Source organism: Papilio xuthus, unplaced genomic scaffold (assembly GCF_000836235.2).
Source record: "Papilio xuthus unplaced genomic scaffold, Pxut_1.1 DF826949.1, whole genome shotgun sequence".
NCBI classification, from domain to species: domain Eukaryota; kingdom Metazoa; phylum Arthropoda; class Insecta; order Lepidoptera; family Papilionidae; genus Papilio; species Papilio xuthus.
The window spans coordinates 4937272-4948341 of NW_013531700.1; positions in this window are offsets into that span (position 1 = coordinate 4937272).

Below are 11070 nucleotides of genomic sequence, written 5' to 3' on the forward strand. Positions count from 1 at the left end.
CGAAAAAAAAAAGACAACGTTGTTCTTATATGAAAATGCGATAGTTTTCGCGGATAACTTGTTGTTTTCATATATTCATGATATTTCCTTTATTTTTTGTACTCTTTAGCATTAAGGTTATTATAAACACTATTCAATGTTGAAATCTATAACTGAAAATGTGTGTGTTAAGTGTAAATTAGTTTCCCTGAGTACGTGGCCTTTTCCTTAGACTTCTATGTTCTCCTGTCGTAGCGTTGGGAAAAGTAAAGGAACGGCGAACAGGAAATCGTCGCCTATACTAACATATATCTTTTTGTATCCCTAATATATTTATAATTTCCGCTCTCTGTATACAGTTTACGGTAAACAAACCACGCCGCAATATCCAAGTTAGTTTTGGCCTATGATTTAAGGTATATTAAGGATCATCATTTCTTACTTAGTGTTACGACTCAATTTTAAGACTGATCACAGAAAAAAAAATGAAAAAGTAAAAAAAAATCCGAAACTATTGTTTTTCATTGGTTATTAAGGTAGACACTGTCCATGCTTTTTATATCTTCGTGTAATAAATCGATAATTCAGGTAGTGATTAGAGATTTTGATAGCCAAATTGTGAAAGGCGAATATCGATTTGTTGCACGAAGCTAGTGATGTCACATTTGATATTCTCGTCTCCTCGATACTTTCCTGTCTTCTGCTCGAAAGACGATGCTTAAAATCGATATCGATAACGCCGTGGTAATGTTGACTTCATGAATGTTGACGTTACTGTTGAAATTGATTGGAAAATTTGAGAAAAAAAAGAAAAATACTATTTGTTGCCAAAGTGTTGTTAGGGATAAAACGTCTAGTTATAAAAATCGGTTGTCACGTACATTAAGTTGTTCTTGGGTGGTTTGATTAAGGAGAGAAAGTTGAAAAATATTTCCAATTATATATTTTTTCATAAAAAAACTTGATTGCTAATCGATATTTAAGGTTTATATCTGTGTAGGAATTTAAATTTAAAGTGTGGTAAACGTATCATTGCCGCGATTGTACTGTGAAATGTAAGTTACCAGTACGGACGCTAACAGCACGGACAAACAGACATATCGTGGCAATGTATCTAGTTATTTAGTGTTCATGTTATATTAAATATTAATCAGTTTGAATAATAAAGTCCCACCCGTTTCCGTCTGCACATTCAACCCGCTTCATATCATCTGTCCAAGTCACGTTGTAACTGGAGTTAAGTTGTTGAAATCTAATTTATTGCTAATTTATTTTATACTTATTGCGGCGCTAGTCAGACATGTTTTCGGATTAGATTAGTCCTAAGTTTCTTTTTATTTTCATTAGTTTAGTCTCGACTAACTTCTTTGTGCTCATTAGGATAATATTTCTGTTTTCGCGAAGTTTCGTATCGCTTTTCTCTAGTCATCTTCCTACACTGGATATGTGTCCGTATGTTTTTCCCTGAATGAATAGGGTTTCATAAGTCTGTTATGTTTCTGAAACATACTTTTTTTTTAAATTAAATTTATTTCTTTTGGATTCAATATCTTATGTTATAGACTAATTTATCTTTTACTTTGTCTGGTTCAATTTAAACAAAACTTATTCATTATTTCTATCTTAGTTTAGGTTTTTATTTTTAAATAAGCTCCATATAGGAAATTGTTTTTGTGTTTTTTTTAATTAAAATGTTAGTGTATTTTGATTCAATACGCACATTAAAAAAATTCAAAACTGAATCGCTTGTATGTATCTTTATGTTTTTTTTATATCTTAACAGTTAAAAGCAATTCTTTCAAGTTAACTATGCTTATTCAAATTCCCGGATTTTGGATGAACTAATGAACATTCCAGTGTTTTTTTTTACTTAACCTTGTTAATGGTTTATTTGTTTGAATATTCTACAATGTGGGTTGAACTTCTAAACAGTAACTACCGTAAGTTCGTATACTTGCGATTCTATCAGACTCGATACTCATACTTGTTACTTAGGTCTTAATTAAGTTAGATATTAAGGATTGATAAATAATATCGGACGATAAATTTACTTGTATGTTGTATTAAAACGATGAACACGAAATAAAGAAAGTGGTTTGAAACGTTCGTTTTATTTAATCCTCCTAATTAGTAAACAATCTTATTAACATAAATGCGAAAGTTGGTTGTATGGATGGATGAATTTTGGCGCATATGTAGAAGATAGTCTAGAACAACACATACCGCGAGGATGGAGTCGCGGGCAACAGCTAGTTAATCATTTAATAAAGGTTTTAAATAAGTCACCAAATCTAAACTTGATGATTATGACTTGCTTAATAATAAACATAGCCTTTTGGTAAGGTAGTAGATATTAGATAGACTTATGATAAGAAAAAACTATGCCTATTTAAGTAAAAGACACGGTTTGAACAGATGAAAGAAAAATAAGTTAATACAACTTAGCTGTAAGCCAACTGAAGGCAGGCGTGAAGTGGAAGCGATTCCGCGTTTCGTCTGATGAGTGTGCGTCCCGGAGGCCTAATTAAGTTCTCTTTCCCTTTTCCCCCTTTTTCTTAAGGAAAGGATGGGAAGTGGAAGTGGACTTTCCGGATGAGAGGATGCATGGAAAGGGAAATTATTTTATTTCTGTGCATCCTTTCCTCCGTCGATTAAAGGTAGGTAACGCATATGCAATTGCGTATGTCTATGGACAACGGTCTCTTCGCTATTTCAGCGATTTCGGGTGGCCGCTCGCTCGTTTGCCACCTTATGATATAAAAAAAGCCTGTATCCTGCCGATCGAAGTTGCTGCTTCCGTTACCTGTAAACAAAAAGGTAAATATAAAGTAAATATTAAAACAAACAGTAAGTACATAAATATCAAATAAAACAAACTATAAATAGCGCCATCTAGCGCTTGCGTTTGAACCTATCAGAACTGAGTACAAAATTGTTATGCCATTTTTTTCACAAAGTATTTACAATAAATAAAATGTTATTAGTAACCAGATTATATTATTCAACGCAGAAAATCAATTGGGTACATTTAATATAAATGCATTTTAAATTCCTAGATTCATTTGAACTTATCAATTAAGGTGGAGAATGTGCTTAACCATGTATTTAAATAACCAAGTAAATAAACACCCTAAAGGCAACATAACTAAAGAATCATAACCAACTAAAGTTACTTCCGAAATCTTATAACTATAGTTTAACACAATCAGTGCGTTTCTTTTCTCGTCAGTGCTGGTCACGCTTCTCGCTGACTCGGATTAACGTGACGTCAGTTTCCAGAAAAGTTGACACATTTCATGTGTCAGATTCTTCTTCATTTTTCATGTCCACTTCTACGGCATCTGACTAAAAATCGTAGCAAATTTTACTTCGAATTTTTCAATATTTTAAAAGCATATTCTATATTTTCACAACAAAAGTATTAAAATGACGAAGTTAATATTTAAGATGCAACATTTAAAACTCGTCTCTAAAAACAGTACTGAAAAGTAAATAGCAAAAGTAATTTCATTTTTCAATTTAACTTACACCAAACAAGCAAGGTAGAGAGGAAAGGAAAATATGGCGGCGGAAACTTGGCACAAATAAATTTAAATGTAAATATCCTATTCGCGAACATTTCAAAGTTCCACAAACATATTCCCTTTAGAAGCTACGCCGTAGCACTTCAGCCGTCGGGTCATGAATTTCGAAGGCCGTAGCCGCTACGCTACGCCGCGCTACATTGATACGGTATGTCGTAGAAACGTAGCGCGGCGTAGCACTGGCCGTTGGGTTTTTAAGATGTTTTTATTGCTTTGAAAATGATCCTACATGTAATATGTCGAACTTTTATTTACTACAGTAGTAAAGAAGTCAAGTACACTAGACAACTACGTAAGAGAGCACACATTTCAACGAAATTATACTACGTAATCCAGACAAGACATACAAATAAAACAAAAAATTAATTAAAGTACAATATAATGCATAGAAATCTAAGTATATAATATGTTATTCGCTAGTAAAAGAGCTTTCTAAGATCAAAGAATTGTGAAAATCTGTCCAGAGTTTATTTTGAATAATGAAATCCGATCTCTTATATTATTACGTACTATTGTACACTATAATCCTTTGAATATTTTTTGTGGATTGCTGGACCCTACGGATTTTAATTTAAAATGAACCCTAGTTAATTAAAATTGCCGTCCAAAAATATCAAAAGTCCCTTTGGGTTCAGATGTAAACGTGGGGGATGTTATATTGATTTTGCTATAGCCGCAGAGTTCCCGGGGGAAAACTATCGATCGATCACCTTTGCTGCTCGCGTGTTTGTTTACATGTTACAGCGAAATTGTACACACTGGCATTTAGACAAATGTCAGTATCAGTATGAGTAATAATGATTATTTTAAATTAACTTCATTTTATCGCTTATAGGTTCATCTTATATTTATTTTATTATAAAAATAACCAGCATAAATTTATTTAAATTAAATCACAAGTCAGAACTTATTAAGAGTGTAATTTTAAAAAGTATGGTTAGTCTACTAGAGAGTGTCGGTGGCTCAGTGGCCAAGCACTTGACTTGCAATCTGCAGGTCCTGGGTTCGAATCCCGCCATGTACCAATGTGTTTTTCGCTTTCCGATTTACATATGTACATTTATCCGACGTTCTTACGGTGAAGGATAACATCGTGATGCAACCTGCACACATCTGAGAAGAAATTCAAAGATGCATATGTGTGAAGTCAACCAACCCGCACTTGGCCAGCGTGATTGACTATGACCTAATCACCCTTAACTTAGGGTAGGCTCCGAGCCCCTCGGTGGGGACGTATAGCGAGCTGATGATGATGATGGTTAGTCTAGTATTTAGACGTTTTAATCTTTAAATAGTTTGATAATATACATATAGTCGGCCGTGTTTACATAACGATGTATGTACAGTACATATATAATTGCATTATATGATTGTGAAGGAGGTTAAAGGTTAAAATTCCGCAATTTAAATAAATTATTAAATGCAAAATTACATAGATATTCATAAAATAATCTCAATTTATATATTCTATAAAATCTCAATTGTCTAATAGAGTTTTATTAACTGAAATTTACTTTTCATTCGAAGTTCAAATGAAAACCAAAGTTGAACATTGTTAATGCATCAGTGGATAGAATATTAAAACCATTGCAGGGGTGAGAAATGTTATTTTATGGGGTACTTTGAAGGGACTCAATCTAAGCAAGGGATCTCGTTAAGCTACGATATTTATTACTAATATTAAAGATGCGTATGTTTGGATGGATGTTTGTTCGTAGATACCTCGAGAACGGCTGCACAAATCTGACTGAAATTTGGCACAGATATAGAACTGGAAGAACACGTGGGCTATTATTTAATTATTTTTTTTAATTCCCCGCGCAAGGAGTCCTGGGCGTCAACTAGTAGTAATCCTTTCGTTCCCCATACGTTCCGTAAAATATAATTTTGGCTAGGCAATAGAATAGTGCAGTGTAATATAACTTTTATATAATATCATAGTTGGGTCGAATCGGCTATTCGTGCAACAGATGTGTTACGTCTACCACTTTTAAATGGTATTTCATTTTACATACTTAGAAAGAAAAGTAAAGTGCATACCAAAAAAAGAAGTAAAATTTGAATTTGATTTGATTAAGCAATTACGTGACAAGAAGTGGACAGTTAATTTTCATATGGATTACAACAAATAAAAACGTAAATACGGTAACAATACATATTTTTGAAAGGTTGATATTGACTAGTAATAGAAATCAATGTAATCTCAATCTTATTACTCATAGTATAAAACTGCTTGTTGCTTACCGGAGTTAAATAAATTGAGTCCTATCATATCGGATGTTAGTGCTTTCGGGGCTACGTCGAATTTGATGGGGTTCAATGGCAGGCGGCTATCGATTCGTGAAATGCAGACGATGCTATAGCGACATGTATTAACAGGTACAGGCAGGGTTGTCACTACCAGACATATTACATATACAGTATGTTCCAGAAATCAAATTAAAAATGTTTTTTTTTTCAAAATCACAACACTATTTTAATTCTTCTAATATTTGCAAAAGTTATGATATAAATTTAACACCTTCAGTGGTGACTGAAAATTATAGTGGCATGCAACGTGTTAACCGATCATACATAAACAAAAAACAGAACAGAACCGATCATACTGTACAACAAATATACTGTTGTGCAATTATTCAGGTTTAATCACAACAATAATATTTATTACACTCTATTATTACTATACTGTCATCCTTTTCATGTTCTTTAAAAAGAAAATAAAACAATAAAATGTTTTAAAACAAGTTTTATTGCAATTGAAACACTCGGTAGCAAAGAGAAAGTAGTACAACCCCGCGGTATTAACATTTCGCAATGTGTCTGGCTTCGGACAGCGTAGATGTGTTAAGTGTAGCAAGACAAACTTGCTTTAAAATAATCTAATCACAGGAACTATAATACTAAACAATTTTAACCTTTTTTTAACTTGTTATTCTACGATGCTACGAGCCTGAGCTACGGCGTAGCAGATGAAAGGAGAACACAGCAATTCAATACTTTTACTTTATTATTGTTCGTGTATTCTTTATTCCAATTTATGGTTATTCGTAAACAGTGAATTCATACGTCAGGGAGCATCAAATTGGATTGAAGTGTGGACCGCGTTATGCAATCCGAAGCATAACAAATATTCAACGCGCAATTTATTGCTTAATCAAATACATGCTTTATTTCTTATCAAATAAAGTTCAAAGACCAATGTATAGTAAGCCTATGGGTGCAAACATAATTCGGTTGAACGTACCAATAACTCGGTTTGTACCTTGACAAATTTAAATATGCGGTTGGGAAACTATTGGTAAATATTATTGAAACTTAACATAAGGTTTTAAAGTTGAAATTTGTAAGTTATAATTTTACTGATGTGTTGTTATAAGCAATATCCGGACAAGCGAATGATGTTTATTGATTATGCAATCATAATTAGTGTCTGGAATTGAGGATAGATAGTTTATGCAGTGGATAGCAACAATAGTCATGTAAGATTAATAACTATTTCGCGATTCATTGCTCCTATAAGCGGCAACATTAAGCCTCTAACCATTGGTTTCCGAGCCCAAAATCTGTGTAAAAAATACATCGTCATCCTTTTCATTACCTCTGACAAAACAATATGAGGTATACGGGTTTGGTCTCAAAAACCCACAATAAGTAAATAAAGATATTTGCAGTATTACTCTTTTACTAGTAAAAAAAATATAAAACATACACTTATCTCTGTTTCTTTCACGGCGAATGAAAGGGATATGAATATATTTCGTACTTATTTCGAGATAAAGTCATGGAAACTTGCAAAAAATCTACCAACTTTTAATACCAGAAATAATTTTCTAGCTCTGAAACGTTCAATCAATTTCCATTTTATAATTTTAAATGAAATAATATTACCTTCATTTATCATTATTGAAAGTTAACAAAGAAAGCAATAAACATGAACCAACAATCCGGCAGCCGCGACTGTTGCTATGAGATAGTTCGTAAGCCGCACGCCGAGCGCGCGCTTATTCTGAGGTTATATGCAATATTATTTAACAATGCAATTTCAATTTAAATATTAAATCAAATCAAACCTTTACACTTTCAATACTAAATTTTATACTAGTGTTACGTCAGTGGAAACGCACCTTAACTCTTTGATATTCGAAACATCGTATTAACGCGACTGCGGTCTGTCAATCGATATAGTCTGGGGTCCGGACCCCAATGCGCTCTCAAACAGGGATACGTACATTTCAATTTGGGGAGTGCATGACTCGTAAATTGCAATACCAAAGTATAAAGAACATAGACAACTAAATTAAAACCAGAGGACGTACCTACCAGACTGAAATCGTTGATTTGAATGGCGATTTTGAGCCTATGTAGTCTGTATCAAACTTTAGGGCTATATAAATTAATTTGGTGATATTTTTAGTTAATTAGCTTATGATTTAGACATTACAATTTAATTTATTATTTAGAAAACTGAAAGATTTACCAAAGAGTTCTAATTACTTATAGTTAACGTATCTCTGGAAAGAGACATACTTCATGATAATGTCCAAATAGCGGTAAGATTATACAGTTTTTTTCTAATATGTTTTCGAAAAGTTTGTGATTCAAACATACATTTTAACAGTGGTAGAGCCCGCTTTAATATCATCGCACGAATTGGCCCGGCACGCCCGGTGAAATACCACGACCACACAGAAGACAGGCGTCAAGTGGAAGCAATTCCGCGTGCAGTCTGATGAGTGTGCGTCCCGGAGGCCTAATTTAGTCCTCTTTCCCTTCCCACCCTTTTCCTTATAAGGAAAGGATGGGAAGTGGAAGTGGACTTTTCGGATGAGAGGATGCATGGAAATGTTTTCTTTCTGTGCATCCTCTCCTCCGTCGATTAAAGGTAGGCAACGCATATGCAATAGCGTATGTCTATGGGCAACGGTCACTTCGCTATTTCAGCGATTTCAAGTGCTTGCTCGTTTGCCACCTTATGATAAAAAATAATATCCTAAGTCTAATGTTATGTTTTACCATGTCATTACGTATAACTCTGTGGACGTCACTTAATGTACGCAGAGTGCAAATTAACAAAACTCATCATGGCGCTAGTGTGTTTTGAATTTTGATGTAGTAGTCCATTAAAAAGTATCTAATTGTACATTGTTTAAACATACATTTTGGGTGTGAATCCTTTGAAATGTTTAATTGCTTAATACTTAGTTTCAAACATTATTTGTAAGACATAGAAACGCTTAATATCAAAAATAAAAAGACCTAACAATTCATTCATATACTTGCTATCTCTTTCTAATCCCTTCGGGAAATAAGCTGTGTTTTTTCTCTCTCTCGGCAACTTTACTTTTCTAATCAAACACTACATTTTATCGGCAGTAAAACTGTACAAATTCGGAGGCAATCTGTCTATCGTATGTCACCGTTAGATAGCAAACAACGTCAATTTCTAATCATACTAAGCTATATATTTAATACACAGTAAATTGTGAACGGAACGAATCACAAAATGATATGTCATCTCTAACCATTTTATAATTATCCTGGTCAAATTATCAAATTATAATTTTCTATTTTCCCGTGTTAAGTTAAAGCTAAGTAAGAATCAAATATTTGGTTTGTTAGAAAATTTTTTCCAAAATCGTTATCAAAAGGAAAAATAGATTTGTTATGAGGAAAGGTAGGATACACTTCAGTTTATGCTATGGTAGCTAGTGATATTATAAACTGACGTTTTTTATAATGCAACGGTTACTCTTCTACAACATGTTTACTCCGCTAGAGACTGGGCCACGGGGAAAATAAAGAGGCGTAAGAAAAAATGTTTGATCGAACTTACATTGAACCAATTTTGTCTTTTATCGGATTGGGGATTTTCGTTATAAACGCCTGTTGTTTTTTCCTCTGAAAACATGTAATTATTTGAAGCCGACAACGACAGCTAGATGACTTTAGACAACTTTACATTATTATTATGTCAACTTATGAAACCACTTATTAAAATGTCAACATTTATGTCTCCACACTAATCAATCTGACACTTGATTTGGTAACGATAACGCGCCATTTGCTCTTAATGATTGTAAGTAATAATATCTAAAAAGAGTTATACGCTTTATTGAATAAATATATTTTTGATAAAGATATATGTAACATAATAAATGAAACTTTATTACCTTCTCGCGTCGAAGTTCCATCTTTAATTAAGCATTTTATTGTTCATTTTATTGACACTTCTAGTTACGAATCGCGAAATAGAATTGTTTGATTTATCGTTGGTACTGACGAAAGATTTCTTCAAACATTTGTCAATAACTAGAAATTTATCTTTACAATTCAAACTCAACACAAGACAAGCTCCATCATTACGTCAAAACACATAACTTAAGATCGTAATCGAGGCCATGAATGGAACTAACGTTCATTTGTTTATTTAATTTCTGTATTAGATTGAAACAAACTATAGTACTATACATATTTTTTGCAGTTTGCTCTAATTTCTTTTTTTGATACGTTCATTATTGTATAGTTTATTCTTTCTAGAAGTTTCTAGTAAAAGTACGTGATCGTTGGACGATTGCTTAAGTTTTACGACCGATAAAAGTAAGTGCTTATTAAGTAAACTAGTTGAGTAACTGCTGTTTGCGGCTTTTATATCTAACGAATTAACGACTTGAGATGCCTTTTTGTTTTTCCTTCAAATATAATTTATACAGAGTGATCAAAAAGTGATATGATGATGATAATTTATAAAGGATGTTTAATAAATCCTCGAAAAAGTTAGTGTACATCTTCTTAAGGTGCCTTTCTAACTAGCGGTTCTGACGGCCAGTTTTCCATATTTATATGTCGCTTACGAAACAGTAATTCTCGCAATTCCTGTTAACATCATACAATAGTGCACGTGATTTCTTCCACGTAAAGTTAAAAAAAAATCTGGTAAGAAATAAAGCATAATAATAAAATATACGGGATGTATTATAGCATGTAGCTTCCCAACTGTGAAAGAATTTATCATATCGGTTCAGTAATTTAGGAATCAATTCAATGCAAAACAATCAAAATTTTCCTCTTTATATCTTTCTATCTAGTTCTAATATTGGTCTAAAAATTACGAATACAAAATTACATGTTATTCTAGAATCCACAATATTTTGATAATTTTAATTGTGTTGGCATTATATTAATTAATTCTATTAAAGACTGATTTTAATTAGAGTTGCCAAAAACAAAACAATAATAAAAAAAATAATTTCATATTTTTTTATTATAATTACGTCAGAACAAACAAACTCTTCGTTATATGTGGATCGATCTTGACACAAAAAACCTGTTCCCTTTGTATTATTCCAAACGAAAGAATATTTTTATTTATACTCGTGTTTATTTCAATGCCTCTCAGTAATGAGGTGGTACAGTCGCGAGCAACACTTCGGGTACAATCGCCATCATTAATTGTTCGCCACTTGTCCATTTTTTTTCAACCAGTATTTCTTTGTTCTTTTTATATCAC